This window comes from Choloepus didactylus, assembly GCF_015220235.1.
Source record: "Choloepus didactylus isolate mChoDid1 chromosome 11 unlocalized genomic scaffold, mChoDid1.pri SUPER_11_unloc2, whole genome shotgun sequence".
Lineage (NCBI taxonomy): Eukaryota > Metazoa > Chordata > Mammalia > Pilosa > Megalonychidae > Choloepus > Choloepus didactylus.
The window spans coordinates 2397365-2416912 of NW_023637579.1; the positions used below are offsets into that span (position 1 = coordinate 2397365).

The 19548-nt window shown below is 37.5% G+C and overlaps 2 protein-coding genes across 9 annotated transcripts in view; one reads left to right on the forward strand and one right to left on the reverse strand.

The window, feature by feature from the left end:
* Positions 1-19548, forward strand: part of LOC119524586 (zinc finger protein 596-like) — a 1058357-nt gene that overhangs the window by 183396 nt on the left and 855413 nt on the right. The gene's annotated exons all lie outside the window — the stretch shown is intronic.
* LOC119524587 (zinc finger protein 883-like) overlaps positions 1-19548 on the reverse strand; it is a 119048-nt gene that overhangs the window by 61951 nt on the left and 37549 nt on the right. For 5 of the 8 annotated variants that reach the window (XM_037823307.1, XM_037823308.1, XM_037823300.1 and 2 more), the window contains exon 1: positions 12469-12703. The exons of 1 other annotated variant lie outside the window; for it this stretch is intronic. The gene's annotated coding sequence lies outside the window, so the exon portion shown is untranslated. 2 more of the 8 variants (XM_037823302.1, XM_037823303.1) reach the window with 2 other exon arrangements.

A 19548-nucleotide genomic window follows, 5' to 3' on the forward strand; every position in this document is an offset into this window, starting at 1 on the left:
GTTCTCAGATCATCCCTTTCCTCTTGTATTCTACTATAAGCTGCAAGGAGAAATCAGGTTGCATTTTCCACATTTAGAATGGAAATTTCCTCAGCTAAACATCCAAGTTCATCATTTTCAAATTTTGTCTTGCATCTGATACCAAAACTCAATTTTGTCAAATTCTGTCACTTTAAAACAAGGATCACCTTTCTTCGTGTCAGCAATGACACAGTCATCATTTCTAAGACCTCATCAGAAATATCTTTAGTCCATATTTCTACGAACAGTGTCTTCAAAGCAATCTAGCTCTTTTCTATCAAGCACCTTACAATTCTTCTAGGATCTTCCCCTTATTTCTTTACAAAACTGTCCCAGCATTCTTGGTATTTGCATTTGCAGCACACTGTTTCTCCAACCAAATCTGTTTACATTTGCTAAGGCTGCAAGAATGCAACATAACAGAAATGGTTTTTCTTTTACAATGAGAACAATGGGCATTTATTAACTTACAATTTACAGGTCTTAGGCTGTGAAAATCTCCCAATTAAGGCATCAACAGGATGATACCTGAACTCTGAAGAAAGGCTGCTAGCATATGGGACACCTGGGTCACATGGGAAGGCACATGGCTAGTCTCTGCTGGTCCTTTGCACCCAGGTTTCATTGCTTTCAGCTACTGGTTCTCTCAGTTTCTGTGCATCCTCTTTTCATTTTCTCAGGCTTTCCTCTCTTAAGTTTCTCTGGGCTTTTCCTGTCTTTTATCCTCAGATAAAGGACTCCGGGGAGGGGATTAAGACCCACCTTGAATGGGCTCGGTCACATCTCAACTGAACCAGAAGGTCCCACCCATAACATGTCAGCACCCACATGGATGGATTAAAAGAATATGGCCTTTTCTGAGGTAAATAACAGCTTCAAACTAGCACACTATCCAATTCATGAATTGCTTAATAGAGTTCTAAGATCCGAACAATTTCCTGTGAATATATTTTTTTTGTCTGTAGACACAGAGACAGCACAAATTAAATTCTAGTTCTGATAATTCTGGACTCCCAAATAACTCTATGGAAAGGTCACCACCTTATGCAGACAAGATAATACCCAAAACATAAAATGCAGGAATTTGAGACGGGTTTCATGACAATGACTAAATATGCATGAAACGAAGCTTCATAAAAAGGCAGCTTCCCTCTTTCCTTTCATGAGTAAGTTATGTTTATAAAAGTATGAGGCTTATTTGTGGGAAAAAATATATTCATATAGCAACATCTTAATTCCTCCATACTCCAGGAAAAAATGGTTTCTGGTCCTGGGCTGTGCAAAGGAATAAAAACATACTGACACTAGTTTCACACAAACTTCAAGACTATGTTCAAACCATGCTAATTATCTTTACTTCAAAAAGTTTAACATATTTTTACCTATAACAGCCAGTACACTGCATTACTTCCCTATTGAAGTTGTCAATGAAATTGGAATTAAACTAATACAATGTTCAAGAGCAAAAAAAAGATATACTGGAGACTGAGTATCCAAAATGGTGGATGAGGAGGGACAGAGAAAACTCTCCTCCATGGAAAACACTAGATAAAAGACAGAAAGTGCTCCAGAATTCTGGTTCCAGAATCCCACTGGCTGGGCAAGGACTTATAAATTCATAATTGAGCAACTGGAGAAGCTGAGTCTGAGTTAGGAATCATGTAAGTCTTTGATCTGGAGAGCCACTGGGTAAAGAAACAGCAGCTGGACTCACATTGAGGTTGTAGGCCAGAGTGGGACCCAGGGAGTGGCCAGGGAGATGGCAGCAGGATCTGCAGTCAAGAGCGGCTGGGGGTGCCTTCCACACCCCAGACACATGCCTTGGTAACTGGCATGGGTTATAGCCCTTTGCATACCCACAGCTGAAGACCCCCAAGTCTGGGACAAGCTCTTGCAGCAGCAGATGATTGTGGAAGTGGTTTATTTTCCACACCAAGGACAACCATCTTTGAAGCAGGCTGAGCCACTCTGCAGCACTGCAGCTGAGAGCCTCCTAAAGGGAACTCCAAATTCTTCAGGCTTGAGACAGCACAACCCCTTCCCCACAGAAGCCCAATCGGTACATAGTCAAGACACAGGGGAACAAAATGCATGGACGTGACAGGAGTCCTACACCAAGCCCAGAGATTTTTGGGTCCCCAGAAGAGACGGACAGAGTGGAATCTGAGCTGAAGGTGTGGACACCTGCACAGCCCCAGAGTACAACAGCTGCAACACCAGAAATGGCTGGGAGTATTTGGTCTTAAGGCCCTCTTCCCTGCCAAACTACAAGGGTACAAACTGCAACCACAGAGCAGGCAGTCACTATTGCATATGGAAAATTGGTACACTGATTGGACATCCACATGGAAATCCACATTCTTCTGATGTGTCCATGGGTCATTCTCCAGGATAGAACACATGTTGGGTCACAAATCAGGTCTCAATAAATTTAAAAAAACTAGAATTATACAGAGCCCTTTCTCTGATCATAATGGAATGAAGCTGGAAGTCAATAATAAGAGAACTGGGAAATTCACACATTTATGGAAGATAAACAAGGCTCTCTTAAATGGTAGGGAAAGAAGAAATTACAAGAGAAATCAGTGAATATCATGAGGCAAATGAAAATGAGAACAGTACATATAAAAATTATGGCATGCAGCAAAGGCAGTGCTGAGAGGGAAATCTGTTGCCCTAAATGCCTACATTAGAAAAGGTCAACCGAAATACAGCAGCTGAGACAAATAATGCTGAATCAATTCAACAAACTGAGAGAAGAACTAATCAAAGATAAAGATGTAAAAACAAATCTCCTAAATCAATTCAAAAATTAACTCAATGAAATGAGGGAAGATATGGCAAAGGAGATGAAGGGTATAAAGAAGACAATGGATGGCCATAAAGAAGAATCCATAAGCTTGAAAAAACAAACAGCAGAACTTATGGGAATGAAGGGCATAATGGAGGAGATGAAAATGACAATGGAGGGATACAATAGTAGATTTGAACAGGCAGAAGAAAGGATCAGTGAATTGGAGGACAAGACATTTGAATTCACACACACAAAAAGAACAGATGGTGAAAAGATTGGGAAAATATAAGCAGGGTCTTAGAGACCTGAGTGACAACATGAAGCACATGAATACACTTGTTATGGGTGTCTCAGAGGGAGAAGAGAGGGGAAAAGGGGCAGAAAGAATAACAGAAGAAATATTCACTGAAAATTTCACAACTCTTATGAAAGACAGAAAATTTCAGATTCAAGAAGTACAGTGTACTCCAAAAAGAATAGATCCCAATAGACTTACTCCAAGACACTCACTGTTCAGATTGTCCATTGTCAAAAACAAAGACAGAATTCTGAAAGCAGGGAGGGAAAAGCAATCCATCCATACAAGGGTAGCTTGATAAGATTAGGTATAGAATTCTCTGCAGAAACCATGCAGGGGAGAAGACAGTGGTATGACATATTTAAGATACTGAAAGAGAAAAACCGCCAACCAGGAATTCTATATCCAGCAAAACTGTCATTCAAAAATGAGGGAGAAAGAGGGTGGAGCAAGATGGCAGTGTGGTGAGGTGTAGGTTGTAGTTACTTCTCCAGGGCAGTTGGTAGAAAGCCAGAAACTGTGTGGACCGGACACCACAGATAAATTTGAGATTAAGCAAACTTCATGCAACACTCACAAATGTGTGGAACAGCTGAGATCAGTGAAATCTGTAAGTTCTCAAAGCCAGGGGCCCACAACCCTCCCTGCCAGCCACAGTCTCGTGGGAGGAGGTGCCATCGGTGCTGGGAAACAGGAGGGAGAATGAAAGCTGCAACCATAGATAAATTGAGAGAAGACACCCGAAAATCTGGGAGCAGTCTGCCCAGCAGAGAGGAGATAGGGCTAGCAAAACTGCAAAACTGCAAAACTGCAAAACTGCAAAAAAAAAAAAAAAAAAAAAATAGAAAACAAAATAAAAACAGACTTTGGAGTCAGGTGAACATAACATGGAGAAGGGTAGGCCTCAAACAGAATCAGACAAATATGTAAATCCAGGGAAGGAGAGCCCTTGTCTGAAAAGCCAGCTTCTCTCCTTCTTTGACTGTTCCTTAATCACCCTCAACTCCTGGTCTTTTAGCATTTCAGCAGCCCATTAGATCTGCAAGGATGGTAAACAGTCCATACTGTGTTCTTCCTTTTTTTCTTTTTTTCCTCTTTTCTAAAACACTTATTCTAAGAAGCCCACTACAGAAAGCCTCAATGAATTGCAATTTGGGCCAAGGCAAGAGCAGAGCTAAGACATCTCTGAGAGACAAACCAATAAGTCTAATGGCAGAGAAAATTCACTAAACACCATAACATCCCAGCCCTTTTGGGAACTCAGATCCCAGGGGTTGGAATTCAGAAACTAGCTTCAGTCAGCCACACACCCTACAGGGTCAGGGTCACCTGGAGATCTAAAGGCTCCCTGCATGAGAGACTCCAAAAGGAGCTGAGAGGTCACTTTTTAGGTTCTAATGAATTGGAATAGCTAGCAGTAAATACCTGAAACTTTCAAACTACAACCCAGAACCCATGAATCTTGAAGATGATTGAATAAAAATGTAGCCTATGAGGGGTGACAATGTAATTGGGAAAGCCATATGGACCACACTCCCCTTTGTCCAGTGTATGGATGGATGAGTAGAAAAATGGAGGCAAAAAAAAAAAAAAAAGGTACCCAGTGTTCAGTGTTCTTTTTTAATTTGTTCTTTTTCACTTTAATTTTTATTATTATTATTTTTGTGTTTATGGCAATGAAAATATTCAAAAATTAATTTTGGTGATAACACACTAATGGAACTGTGAACAACTGAATGTATGCTGTGATGGTTAGGTTCATGTGTCAACTTGGCCAGATGACCCAGCTGTCTGGTCAAGCAAACACTGGCCTAACAACTGCTGTGAGGAGGTTTGAGGCTGGTTAATAAACCAACAGGCTGGTTTATTAAATCATCACTCGACTGCAGCTGTGACTGTTGACTCACCAAAGGGGTGCCTTCCACAAAGAGAATGCAATTGGCTGCATTTGATCCAATTAATCAGTTGAAGACTTATAAGCAAGACAGATAGAGGACCTTCACTTCTTCTTCAGCTGCCCAGTGAAGCATTTCCTAAGGCGTTCGAACTTGCCAGTTCATTTCCCAAGGAGCTCATCGGACACATTTGTCGAAGATTCCAGTTCATTTCCTGGAATTTGTCGAAGTTGCCGGTTCATTTCCTGAGGAGTTCATCGGACATCTTTCTTGGAGTTGACAGTTTGTTGATGGCTCTACAGAATTTGGACTCATGCATACCCACAGTTGCGTGAGTCACTTTTACAATTTGATAATCAGAGACACCTCTCATTGATTCTGTTTCCCTAGAGAACCCTAATACATATGCTTTGTATGACTGCATGGAATGTGAGTATATCTCAATAAAAATGAAAAACAAAAAAATAGATAAAGTCTCCCTGCCTACTTACACTGGTGGGGGAACTGTGGGCTGGCAAGTGCCACCTGGAGAAGCACAGAGTCTAAAGGCCTCACAGGAGGGTCTCATTTTCAGGGAAACTCCATACCCTCTTCCCAAGGCATGGGCTTCTTTCGACTATGAAAGCCTAACTGGGGCTGACCATATCTGAGGAGATTACCACACAAAAAGGCTACATAGAGGCAGGGTGAAACAGAAAAACTAGAGGTGAAAAACTCTGATCATGCAGCTGTAAGACAGAACAAAGACATGGAACATATAGTAACTTGGATGAACCTTGAGGACATTATGTTGAGTGAAGTTACCCAGAAACAAAACGACAAATACTGTATGGTCCCACTAACATGAACTAACATTTGTGAGCAAATTCGAGATTTAAAAGCTGATAACAGGCTATCAGAAGATAGAGGGTAGATATTGGGCATTTAATGCTGAAGGACTACAGAATGTTCAAAAGGATTGATTATATAGATCCAGAAATAGATACCATAATACTCTGTGATTGTAGCACAATATTGTAAGTACACTGAACAAAGATGTCCATGAGTAAAGCTGAAAGAGGTGGGTTAGGGGCATGTATGACACCTGAGGTAAAGATAGAAGATAAAGACTAGGACTGTTTAACATAGCAAAAGCTGGAGTAGTCAATGATTGTGACTAAATGTACCAATATAAAAATGTTCTTGCATGTGGGAGAACAAATGAATGTCAACATGCAGAGTGCTGAAAGGGGGAACATATGGGGGGAAAATATAACCAAAGGAAACTGGAGTCTATGGTCAACAGTACCATTGTAATATGCTTCCATTAAATATAACAAAGGCAGTATACCAAAGCTACATGTGTATGAGTGGGGGATATAAGGGAGGGATATGCAATTCTTGGTATTGGTATTGTTGTCTGACCCTATTATTATATCATATTATATGATATTTTATTTTTTGTCTTTTTTATTTGTTTAAAAAATCAAACTAAAATTTCATAGTAATCAATATGTTCAGGTTCTAACTGTGGTGATAAACGCACAACTATACAATGATACTGTGAAAAACAGTTTGTACACTGTGGATAACAATATGGTATGTGAATATAGCTCTATAACATTTTAGAAAGAAATAAATAGGGATAAAAGTGCTGGAGAAAACATGGAGAGAGGGATGTACCTATTTACTGTTGGTGAGAAGGCAGAATGGTGTAGCCTTTCTGGAGGACAATGTGGTGGTTCCACAAGAAACTGAGTATGTGGGTGCCATAAGGTCCTGCAACCTCATTAAGGGGCATAGACTTGGAAGATTTGAGAGCAGGGACATGAATGGACATTTGCACACTGGTGTTTATGGAGGCAGTATATATGATTTGCAATGAGTGGAGGTGGCCTACAAGTACATCGACTGAGGAACAGAATGGTGAACTGTGGTGTGTACATACAATGGAATACTGAGCAACTGCAAGGAGGAGTGAAGTTGTAAGACACACAATGCAACAAGGTGAATGGATCCTGTAGATAGCATTTTGAGTGAACTATGCCAGAAACCAAGGCAAACACTATAATGCCTCCCCAATATGGACTAACTACAATGTGTAAACTCAGAATTGATCTTAGAGCACAGATTATTAGGGGAATGCTTATAGTATTGATCCCTAGATTGTAAGCTCTTACAGCAGTCACATCTATTGCTGAACTGTAATGGCTATCTTCAGATTTGGAGATGCTGATCCTTTTATGTATAACCCAACAGATCCCTGGATCTTTGGGTATCTGTGTGACACCTGAAACTCAGAGCTACAGCTCAGCAGATATGAATGTCAGTATCAGTGCATACAGCAACTGTTAAAAAAGCTGAAAAAGAGTCCAGACTTCAATTGGAGTTATGAATGGAGCAAGTCTAGTTAGGACAAAGGCAAATTGGTCCAAAGGGTAAAGGATGATACTGCCTATGTTTTAAAACTTCAACTTCCAACTGAGACCAAGGGAAGAGATGTTTATTTGGTGCAGTTTCAAAATTTCTTAAACATTTTAATTCATAATTTGTTCAAATACCATAGTGATATGGAACTTTGAATAGGAAGTGAGAGCCGGTAGGTTTGTACAGGTTAGTGTGAAATAGCAACACATCCCAAAGTAATTTGGGCAAAGAATAAAAATATATATGCAGGGACCCCCTCAGGAGCTGGGGGGAAATGGGCAACTGTTGGATTTCCTAATCTGGATTGTTGCTGAGGTTCTCATAAACACTGAGGAATAGTGGTTTGTTATACCAAGCCCTCTCTCTTGGGGCTTGCCCTCATGGAGTTTGTTACTGCAAAAGAGAGGATAAACCTGCTTATAATTATGCCAAAGGGCCTCACCCCTGAGTAACTCTTTGTTGCTCAGATGTGGCCCTGTCCCTTCAGCTAACCCAACATGGCAGGTGAACTCACTGCTCTCCCCGCTACATGGGACCTGACTTCCAGCAGTGTAAATCTCCCTGGCAATGCAGAATTTGACTTCCAAGGATGAATCTGGACCCGACATCATGGGATTGAGAACATCTTGATGAAAAGGGAGATGTGAAATGAAACAAAATAATTTTCAGTGGCTGAGAGATTCCAAATTGAGTTGAGAGGTCACTTGGGTGGGCACTGTTATGCACTATATAGGTAACTGTTTTTAGGTTTTAATGTCCTGGAATACCTAGAAGTAAATACCTGAAACTATCAAACTGAAACCCAGCTACCTTGACTCTTGAAGATGACTGTATAACAATGTAGCTTACAGGTGGTGGCAGTGTGATTGTGAAAGCCTCATGGATCACACTCCCTTTATCCAGTGTATGGATGGATGAGTAGAAAAATGGGGACAAAAACTAAATGAAAAATATGGTGGGAAGAAATGTAATTATTTTAGGTTTGTTTTTTCTTATTGCTTTCTTTTGGTTTTGTTTAAAATTTTTTTATTGTTTGCTTTTTAATTTTTTGATAGTTAAACAAAAACAAAAATAAAAGAAAATTAGGGTGGGGGTATGATTTGGGAGTTCTTTTTTACTTTTATTTTTTATTCTTATTTTTACTTTTTCTGATATAAAGAAAATGTTCAAAAAATAGATTGGGGTGATGAATGTACAACTATATGATGGTACTATGAACAGTCGGTTGTACACCATGGATGACTGTATGATATGTGAATATCTCAATAAAACTGAATTTAAAAAAAAAAACAGAGAGAATCAACAAAACCAGAAGTTGATTCCTAGAGAAAATCAATAAAAATGATGGACCCTTAGCTAGACTGACAAAGAAAAAAAGAGGATGCAAATAAATAAAATCAGAAATGGGAGGGAAGATGTTACAACTGACCCCACAGAAATAAGAGATCACAAGAGGATACTATGAGCTACTGTAGGCCAACAAACTAGAGAACTTAGATGAAGTAAACTTCCTAGAAACACATGGACAACCTACACTGACAAAAGAAGAAACAGAAGACATCAAAAAAAAAAAAAAAAAAAATCACAGAAAAAGATATTGGACAAGTAATAAAAAATCTCCCAGCAAAGAAAAGCCCAGGACCAGATGACTTCACAGGTGAACTCTAATAAGTATTCCAGTAAGAATAACAGTCCTGCTCAAAGTCTTCCAAAAAATTAAGGAAGGACTGCTATATGTCATTCTACAAAACCAACATCACCATACTACCAAAGCCAGACAATAACACTACAAGAAAAGAAAATTTCAGACCAATGTGTCTAATGAATACAGATGCAAAAATCCTCAACAAAACACTTGCAAGGTGAATTCACTGGCACAGTAAAAGAATGATACACCATAATAAAGTGGTTTTTACCCCAAGTATGCAAGGGAGGTTCAATACAAGAAAATCAATTGATATAATATACCACATTAACAAATCAAAGAGGAAAAACCACAGAATCATCTCAATTGATGCAGAAAACACATCTGACAAATCAAACATCCTTTCTAGATAAAAACACCTGGAAAGATAGGAACTGATGGAAATTTCCTCAACAGGATAAAAAGCATATATATGAAAAACCCTCAGCTAACATCATACACAATGGGGACAGATTGTCAGCCTTCTCTCTAAGATCTGAAACAAGACAAGGATGCCCATTCTCACTACTGTTATTCAACATTTTACTGGAAATTCCATCTGGAGCAATTAGGCAAGAAAAAGAAATAAAGGGCATCCTAATTGGAAAGGAAGAATCAAACATTTCCTTTTTGCAAATGACACAATCCTGTAGTTAGAAAATTCTGGGGAAAAAAAAAAAAAACAGAAGAAAGCAACTTGAGCTAATAAACAAGTTCAGCAAAGTAGCAAGATACAAGATCAACACACAATAATCAAATGGGTTTCTATAAATTAGTAATGAGCTCTCTGAGGAGGTAATGAAGGAAGAAAATCCACTTACAAAAGCAACTAAAAGATTCAAATATCTAGCAATAAACTCAACCAAGGATGAAAACAACTTCCACACAGAAAACTACAAAACATTGCTGAAAAAAGAATCAAGGAAGACATAAATAAATGGAAAGACATTCTGTGTTCGTGGAGTGGGAAGCTAAATAAATGTCAAGATGTCAATTCTACCCAAATTGATCTACAGAGCCAACACAACATCAATCCAAACCCCAAAAGCTGGCTTTGCAGACCTAGATAATCAATAATAAAATTTATTTGGAAAAGCAAGGTGCCCTGAACAGCTAAAAACATCTTGAAACAGAAAAATAAAGTTGGAGTTCTCACATTTTCTGGCTTTAAAGCACATCAAAAAGCAACAATGGTCAAAACAGCAAGGTACTGGCCTAAGGAGAGATATTGGCCAATGGAATCAAATTGAAAGTTCAGCAAAGACCCTCTCATCTCCAGCCAACTGATTTCTGATTAGGCAGCCAAGTCCACTCACCGAGACAGAACAGCCTCTTCAACAAATGGTGCTGAGAGAACTAGATAGCCATTATCAAAAAGAATGAGACTCCCTATCTCATTTGTTATACAGAAATTAACTCAACATGAATCAAAGACATAAAACAATAGAGCTAAGACCATATAACCATAAAAGGAATATCTTAAAGATCATGTGGTAGGAGGTATTTTCCTGGACCTTACACCCAAACCAAAACCAATGAAAGAAGAAATCAAAGGACTTTGTCAAGAAAGTAAAAAGGCAGCCTATGCAATGGGAGTAAATATTCAGAAACTACCTCTCTGACAAGGGTTTAATATCCAGAATATATAAAGAAATCCTACAACTCAACAACAAAAAGATGAACAACCTAATTAAAAAATGGCAAAAGACATGGATAAACACTTTTCCAAAGAGGAAATACAAATGGGTTATTATTTTTTCATTTGGAAGCAATGAAAATGGTTGAAAACTGAATGGGACGATGACTGCACAACTAGGTGATTATACTGCGATACACTGATTGTATACTTTGGATGGAATATATGGTACATGATTATACCTCAGTACAATTTGCAGGGATAAAATAGCCAAAACACATGGATAGACACTTGTCCAAAGGAGAAATACAAATGGCTAAAAAGCTTATGAAAAAATGCTCAACTTAACTAGCTGTGTCACGGAAATGCATATCAAAACCATAATGAAATACTATTTCACACATACCAGAATGGCCATTACCAAAATAACCATAAAACTACAAGTGCTAGAAAGCATGTGGAGAAACAGGCCCACTTATTCACTGTCGGTGGGAATGTAAAATGGTGCAGCCACTCTGAAAGACAGTTTGATGATTCCTCAAGAAGCTAAGTATAAGTTGTCAGAGGATCCAGCAATCTGGTTATTGGGTATATACTTGGAAGAACTAAAAGCAGGACATGAATAGACATCTGCACACCAATGTTTACAGCAGCATTATTCACAATTGCCAATAGATGAAAACAGCCCAAATATCCAGAAACTGATGAGTGGGTAAACAAACTGTGATATATACAAACAATGGAATATTGCAGAGTAGTAAGAAAGAATGAAGTCATGACGCATGCAAAAATGTGGATGAACCTTGATGACATTATGTTAAATGAAAGAAGTCAGAAATAACAGAACAAATATTCTATAGTCTCAGTAATATGAACTAATCACAGTGAGCAAACTCTGGGAGTTAATTTCAAGAGCACAGATTATGAGGAGATAGAGGGTAGAAACTGAGGCAACTGATGATTAAGGAGTACAGAATATTTAATAAGGTTGAGTGTATAGTTTCAGAAACGCACAGCACAATACTATAAATGTAAATATCAACAGAGTTGAGTTTGAGTACGGTTGAAAGAGGATGACTAGGGTCATGTATGTCACCAGAAGCAAAGCTATAGGAGAAAACGTGAATGCACAGGTTTCAGTTTTGGGGCACAATGGCCTTTCTATGCTCTCATTTTCACTCTGTGTGGTGGGAACAATAAGAGGACCTACCTATTATTTAAGCTTATAACCCTTCATCCTGCGACCGCACCCCCCTCCCCAGGATGACCATGAGTGGCAAGTTTTATTGACAGAATTTGCCAAGCTGCTTATCCTCTCTTTGCCTAAGGTTTCTCGTCTACCAATATGAATAATAATTATGACTACTTCCTATGTAATATTTTGTGAGAAATAACGTGTTAGTATCTTCTAAGTACATAGAGTTTTGTCTGACGTACATGAAGGTTTCCAGCGAGATTTATTATGACCTGATAATCCTCCTTGATTTCAAAGGAAAGGTTAACTTCCCTAGAAAAATGCATGCAAACTGATAAGACCCATAAGAAGAGCTGGACTAGCAACCGGATAGACCTATTTACAAGTACCTTCAATCACCTAAAATACGTGAGCGATTGCTCACAACTTTAATACCTGCTGTCATTTTGAAATCTTAATGCAGTATAATTAGAACAGCAATATCTATAAAAATTAGTTTTCATAATTAAATATAAAATAACATAAATAAAAACTTTTACCTGGTATTCTCGGGCGGGTGCTGCCAGGGCACTCTCCCCGCCCCACTCTAGACGAAGGGCGGCCAGGGTTCACACGGCCCGGGTGGCAGCCGCCGCGCCTCTGGGAAGCCCTCCGCCCCCAGGCCAGACCAGCGACCAGCTCCCGCCACCGAGAGGCGGCCTGCGGGAACGACAGACTCACAAAAGCTCAATTATGAGCGCGTTAGCTATGGACTGACTTAAATCGTCGTCGCCATCTTACTTGCGTCACTGCCGCATGGAGTGCCCCAGGCTGTTGCTCCCTTTGTGATCTCGCGTGATCTGAGAACTGGCGGAAGTTCCCGGGAATACGGAACTCTGGCGATAATAGGCCTTTCCTCTGGCACAGTGAAAGGAGGAAGGAACGAGCTTCGGGTGTCGTCTGCGCACTCTGACCGGGGAGGCGGGGAGAAGAACGGCAGCCGCAGAAGCCCGTCTCCCTAAACTATCACGACGAGAAAAGTAATAAAATAACCGCCATATTCCATCGATTTTAATATGTATATCCTTTTTTAATATGTCTAAAAAGTCAGGATGTGTCTAAAAATGAATGGTGTGTTCTTGCTAAATTGGCAGCATTTTCTCTTTCCTAGTGACACAAAGATCAAACACAGTAGGTAGAACTCCAACCCAATTGATGGGGCCTGTGAAACCAATCCGTCTGGAAGGGTCTGCAGGCAGAGTCCCCTTAGTCCCTGAACTTTTTAAAAAGGCTCAGTGTGGTCATCTGTGATTTTGGAAAAGCTGCTCTGTGCAATTGCCATGTGGTGGACCCAGTCCCAAGCTTGGAATTCAGTTTTCCAACCCGGGAAAAGAGTCTCTGGAGACACTTCATATTTGACAGAAAAGCATTTTGTTGCTCTATTAAAATCTCTTTTGTAGTTTTATTTTGAGTTAATAATTATTAGCGAATATCAGTGAATATGCGAACTACCAAATGGTGATGCCACATGCATAAGTTTTCCTTCTCTAAAATATGCCAGTGGTTTTATGTTTTACATTTAAAGAAATGATCTATGCAATACAAGGAGTCTAACAGTTTTCTAACATATTAAGGCTTCATTTTAGTGTGTCAAATTACCCTTTTCATGAAGCAAGGGAAGATTTAATATTGGGTAGGTAGTAAAAGAATTTAGTTTTATTTCTTTTTATCCATGTTTCAGGTCTGTGCATTCATGGGTAAGATACAGAGAAAGGAGAATCTAACTGCAATTGCTCTATAAATCTACAAAGTCTATTAACTTGACAATACCAAGTATGTATATTTTTATTTTTAGTTACTGCCTCTTAATTTTGGAGGAATACTCTTTATATTAATGTAAGGTGCATTTTTACATTTTCTCAAGATACAGAGGTTTTTCTTCATGCTGGATTAAAACGTTTATTTTTTTCTTTCTAGGCTATATCCATGGAATAGCTATAGGACATATCAAGATATTTTTTGTTGTTTTATTTTTCTTTTGTAGGTTATCTAGGGATGTTTTGGTTATTTGGAACTATTGTACTCAAACATTTGACATCTAAAATCTTTGGCATTGCAGATCATGTAAGTACAATTTTTGCTTATACTTCAATGATGATATAAAATGAAACAAGCTAATAATGAACTATTGGAGTTATTGAAGTGCTACTTTTTAAACCAAATTCCAGGATGAAGTCTGCCCACTTATTATTTTATCTATTTACTATAAAATAAATTAAATATGACTCTGTGTGCATATTCTCCAAATTGAATTTTCTTGAAACAATTATTTTATTTTATTGATTTTTCTATATAACAAAGATTTTTAAATTTTAAAGCAAAATTTTTTTAGACATTTGAGCACAATTTTAAGTGTATACAGCCATTTTTCTCTGGTTCTTTATAATCCATGTTTTTAATAGATAGACACCATATTCAGAGCCTCTTAAACTGAAAATTATTGTATAGTCCTCCTCTCCCTTTTTTGGTTTTTCCAAATTTTTGGTCAGTTCTCATAAATATTTATATGTAAGGCTTTATGTACAATAGGATTTCAAAAGAGCTTCAATATTTTCCAATTTAATCCAAGTTGGTCTTATTCAGAGAAGACATTTTCACCCTTTGGAAGGTGAGTAGATGAAAAATGAAATGAGAAGAATTCTGGTTTGTAATTTTAAGGATTTTTCCTACCCCTGATGGTTTTCCTATTTTATTTTAGTTTTTTTAAGTCAAGATGTTCTAAGTCAGGGGGCTCTCAAAGCCATAATAAAAGATAAAGCAACATAGCAACAAACATGGAAAGTGTAAGACATATAACATATCTTTCCTGTATTCATTTTTATTGGCTTGTCTTTCTTCCTTCTGTGATAGATCAAAGCTGTGGTTTTGAAAGTGGGTTCTGTGAAGTCCTGGGGTTCTCAAGGGCTCTTTGTGGGGCTCATCTACAAAGATGAGGTGCCCCCCCCCCGGCAACCTGTCTTTCCTCTAGAGCAGCTTCACTTCAATCTCTTACGCATTGGACATTTGCTTAGGTTTTCTTATGAACACAGGAATTGTTTTACTTAATAAAGATTGAAAACATCTGGGGTATTTTATAGATCCTCTAAACCCTGTATATTTTTAAAACTATAAAACAATAGTCTCAAATGCATTTATTTATTCATCCATTCACTATGTTCTACCTGCTCTGTGTTTGGTAGTGGAATGCATGCTGGAGATACAAAGCTGAGCAAGGTGTGGTCTAGCATTTACAGTACAGTGTAATGAATTCCATGATAAAACTAAAATACAAATGATGCAGGAATCCACAGGGAAAGCTTCTGGAGGTAACTGTTAAGATGAGAGCTTAAAATGGGATTAAGTCAGTCAGTATGTAAGCAAGCATGAAAAAAAGTGAGTCCAGTTCCCAGGTTTGGAATCTGCCTCCTCACTGGAGGAAGACAAGCCAGTTAAGGAATGGATTCAGATTAAAGTGAACATTGTCATTTCTATCACAGCCTTACGTTGTATGGGGGCCATAAAAAGTACTGCAGACACAATTACTTCCAAATTAGGAATAATTTAGTTCTAAGGGTAAAACTTTAGATTTTGTAATATTGTTCAAGGACATATGGTAAGGCTGCCCAGGTCATGAGAAGAATTTTCCATGTACCCTTTTCTATTAGTACAATTTCTCAGTATATTCCTATTTTCCAATCCCTGATCCTATCAACACTTTTTTTTTTGGTAGAAGTGCAATGAGCTGGAAACTATGGATAAAGTCTTTCAGTTTACAAATTATATCTGACTCTATCAGCAGTGAATTCTGGGGACTTTAACAAACCTTCACTCTGAAAACACTTTGCTCTTTTAGCAGAACATAGCCTTTAAAATCATGGGCTTTGGTATCAGACAGTTCTAGGTGCAAATCATAATGGCCATTTTTTACCTGAGAGATTTTCAGGTAATTTACCTAAATAAAAAACACTTGCACAGAGTGGCATGGGCTTACTGCTTAATAAATATTGGCTGCTACATCATCATTGTTGCTTATTGTCATGAGAGGATGTTGAATTTGTTAAATGCCTCATCTGCATCTATTGAGATAATCACATGGTTTTTCTTCCTTTGTTTGTTAATATGGTGCATTACATTAATTTATTTTCAGATATTTGATGAACCTTGCATTCCTGGGATAAATCCCAATCACTCATGTTTTGTCTTCCTTCTTATATGTCACTAAATTTGTTTTCCTAATATTTTCTTAAAGACCTTTTTTGTACCAGTGTTCATGAGGATATTGGTTTGTAATAGTTTTTTCTTGTGGTATCTTTTCCTGGCTTTGTCGTCAGGATAATACTGGATTCAAAGAATGAGTTGGAAGTGTTTCCTCTGAAAGTGTTTACATGGGCATGGTATTATTTCTTCTTTAAATATTTGATTTCATTCACCAATAAAGTTATCTGGCCTTAGGGTTTTGCTTGTAGGAATATTTTTAATTGCTCATTCAGTGCCTTTACTTATTTCTCTTTCTTCTTGTGATACTTTTGGTTATTTATATCTTTCTAGGAATTTGGCTATTTCATCTAAGTTGACTAGTTTGTTGGCATATAGTTATCCATAATATTACCATACTTTTAATTTATCTTGGGTCATTTGTGTTATTCCCCCCTCTCATTCCCAATTTTTGTGAACTTTGTCTTTTCTCTCTCTTTTTATCCTCTTGGATCATCTAGTCTAACACTTAATTTCTTTGATTTTTTTCAAAGAGCAGTTTTTATTTCATTGATTTCTGTCTTGTATGTCATTGATTCATCTCTGCTCATTATGAATTCCTTCCTTCTATTTGTTTGGTGTTAGTTTGCTATTATTTTTCTAGTTCTTAAGATGAAATCTTAGATTACTCTTATGAGATTTCATTCTAATATAAAGCTATACATTTCCCTCTCAATATGCTTTGGCTACATTTCATCAGTTTTTGCTGTTTTGTTTTTGTTCCCACTCAATACAAGATAATTTCTAATTGCCCCTGTGATTTCTTTTTTGACTAATAGGTTATATAGGTGTATGTTTTTCAATGTCCAAGTATTTGGGGGTTTCCTTAATTCCTTTCTGTTATTGATTTCTGATTTGATTCCACTGCATTTAGAGAACATACTCAACTATTTGAAAATTTATTGCGAGCATTTCTTGGCTTAGCATTTGTCTTGTTAGTGTTCTAGGTGTGTTAAAAAAAAATGCCTTCTGCTAAGTGAAAGTGTTCTTTAAATGTCAGTAAATCAAGTTGGTTGATAGTGTTTTCTTGTATCTTCTATCTCCCTGCTGAATTTCTGTCTAGTTTTTATCATTTATTAGAGTGAGATATTAAAACCTCTGCAATTCTTGCATTGTTTATTTCTCTTTTCAATTCTGTCAGATTCTCTTTTATGGTGAAGGGGCTCCATGGTTAGATGCACACAGTTATAATTGTTAGGTATTCCTGATGAATCACCCATGTTATGAGTTTCCCTCTTTGTCACTAGTCATATTTCTTGCCTTAAAGTCAACTTTGACATCTGTGAAGATTGAGATGTTGATGAAACCAGAGGGAGGAGTAGCAACAGACAAGAGAGGATTTGACAAAGATAATAACAACTGAATTTTTATATAATTGTTTTCTAGATTCTAGGGCATTAGAATAACTAGAAGGAAATAACTGAAACAGTAGAATTGTAGCCCATAACATTCTTTGAAATTTGCTCTATAGCTACTTGTTAAATTGTACTTTGAAAGTTACACTTTTCTGTATATGTATTATATTTCACAAAAACAAATGTAAAAAAAAAGTCAACTTTTTCTGGTATTGATTATAGTTTCACCAGCTATAATAGTTACTGTTTGCCTTGCATATCTTTTTCTATCCTTTTACTTTCAATTTATTTATGTTATTGAATCTAGGGTGTCTGTTGTATACAACAGATAGTCAGACCTTACTTATTTGTCTATTCTGACAATATTTGCATTTTGATTAGAGTAGGAGTCCATTCATATTTAATGTAATTATGATAAATCAGTGCAGTTATGGTTTCCATTTGCTATTTTTCCCCTCTATCTCATAGGTATGTGTCTGTGTACATGTGTGTTTGTTCCTCTTTCTTCCTTTCTGCCTTCTTTTGTGTTAAACAAACATTTTGTTCTGGTTTGCCATTTCAAACCCTCTGTTGGTTTCTTACCTACATAATTTTTAGTTTCTTAATGGCTGCTCTGGGATTACAATATTAATTTTAATTTATTCAGTCTACTTCAGGCTAATCCTGAAATCTTATGTCTTTTAAAGAAATTAAGAGAAAAAAAGAGAGAAAAAGGGTTTATGTCATCTTTCATATTTACCCACAGTTACCATTTTTATTGCTCTTCCTTTCTTCCAGTGAATGTAAGTTGCTGTCTGATATCATGTCCTTTGAAGCTGAAGGATTTCTTTTAGTAATTCTAGCAAAGCAACTCTGCTAAGAATGGGTTCTCTCAGGCTTTGTTTCTCAATTATTAGTCTCAGGTAGGAATGCCTTTGATAGCAATCCTGGAACAGGTAGTGTCTTCAAGATTTATGTTCATTTATATGCTATCTAAATGACATATTCTTTAAGAAATAAGAATATGTCTTCATGCCAGTTCAGGTATTGAACAATTACTGCTTTATGGATAACACAAAATCCAGATCTGCCTGTGCACTGTTTGAAACTTTTACATTAGGTTGAACATGTGACCTATAAATGCTTTCTTTCTGTGTATTATTGTCCCTAGAATTTGATCAGGCCATCTCACACACCATCCCGTCTTTCCAAAACTAGCCCAATGATTTGATTGTTTCATGCAATGAGGATGAGTTTGGGGGTGAATTGTTTAATGCAATAAGTCCCAGGCTGCAAATAAAGGATGATGTACATGACATGCTTACATATAGTATAAACCCAAACCAGAAAGTGACTTGAGACACTAACCTAAATATCTCAAAATCTGAAATTCTTTGATGTAGTTAAATGGGGTTAGTTTAGGCATTCTTCAATTCTGATTGCTGAAATACCAAAATAGTATATTATTTGCTCCAAAGAAATGGTGAAATTTACAAAAGCACCCAGAGGTTTCAATCATTTTGAGATATATCTGTTTAAAATGAAAATATTTGGAATTAATTTTGATAGCAGGCCTAACCAAACAGTGTAGAGACTGGAAGCCAATCTGCATTTTGTTTACAGTTAGGGCAATCATACAGTTTAAAATCATTCTTGATAATCCCAACACCTATGCCATCTCAGGCTTGTCATCTAATGATTGTCTTCTCATTCTTGTTGAAATTTTCTGAGTTCTTGGTGTAACAAGTAATTTTCCATTGTACCCTGGACACTGGGTGTTATTTTATGTGACCTTAAATTCTGTTGATACTTCTCTTTGCCTGCAGCCACCCTGTTGTAGTATACAGTTCTAGTTGGAAGGAGATGTTCAGCTCCCTGCTGGGCCACCTGATAACACCCCAGCACAAAATAGAGCCCTTAGGTGGTTCCACCACTCCTCACTCTGCCTCAGCCCCATCTGGTAGTTGACAGATGGGATGGCCTGTTCAGCTTCCTGCTTGGAATTGCTGATAC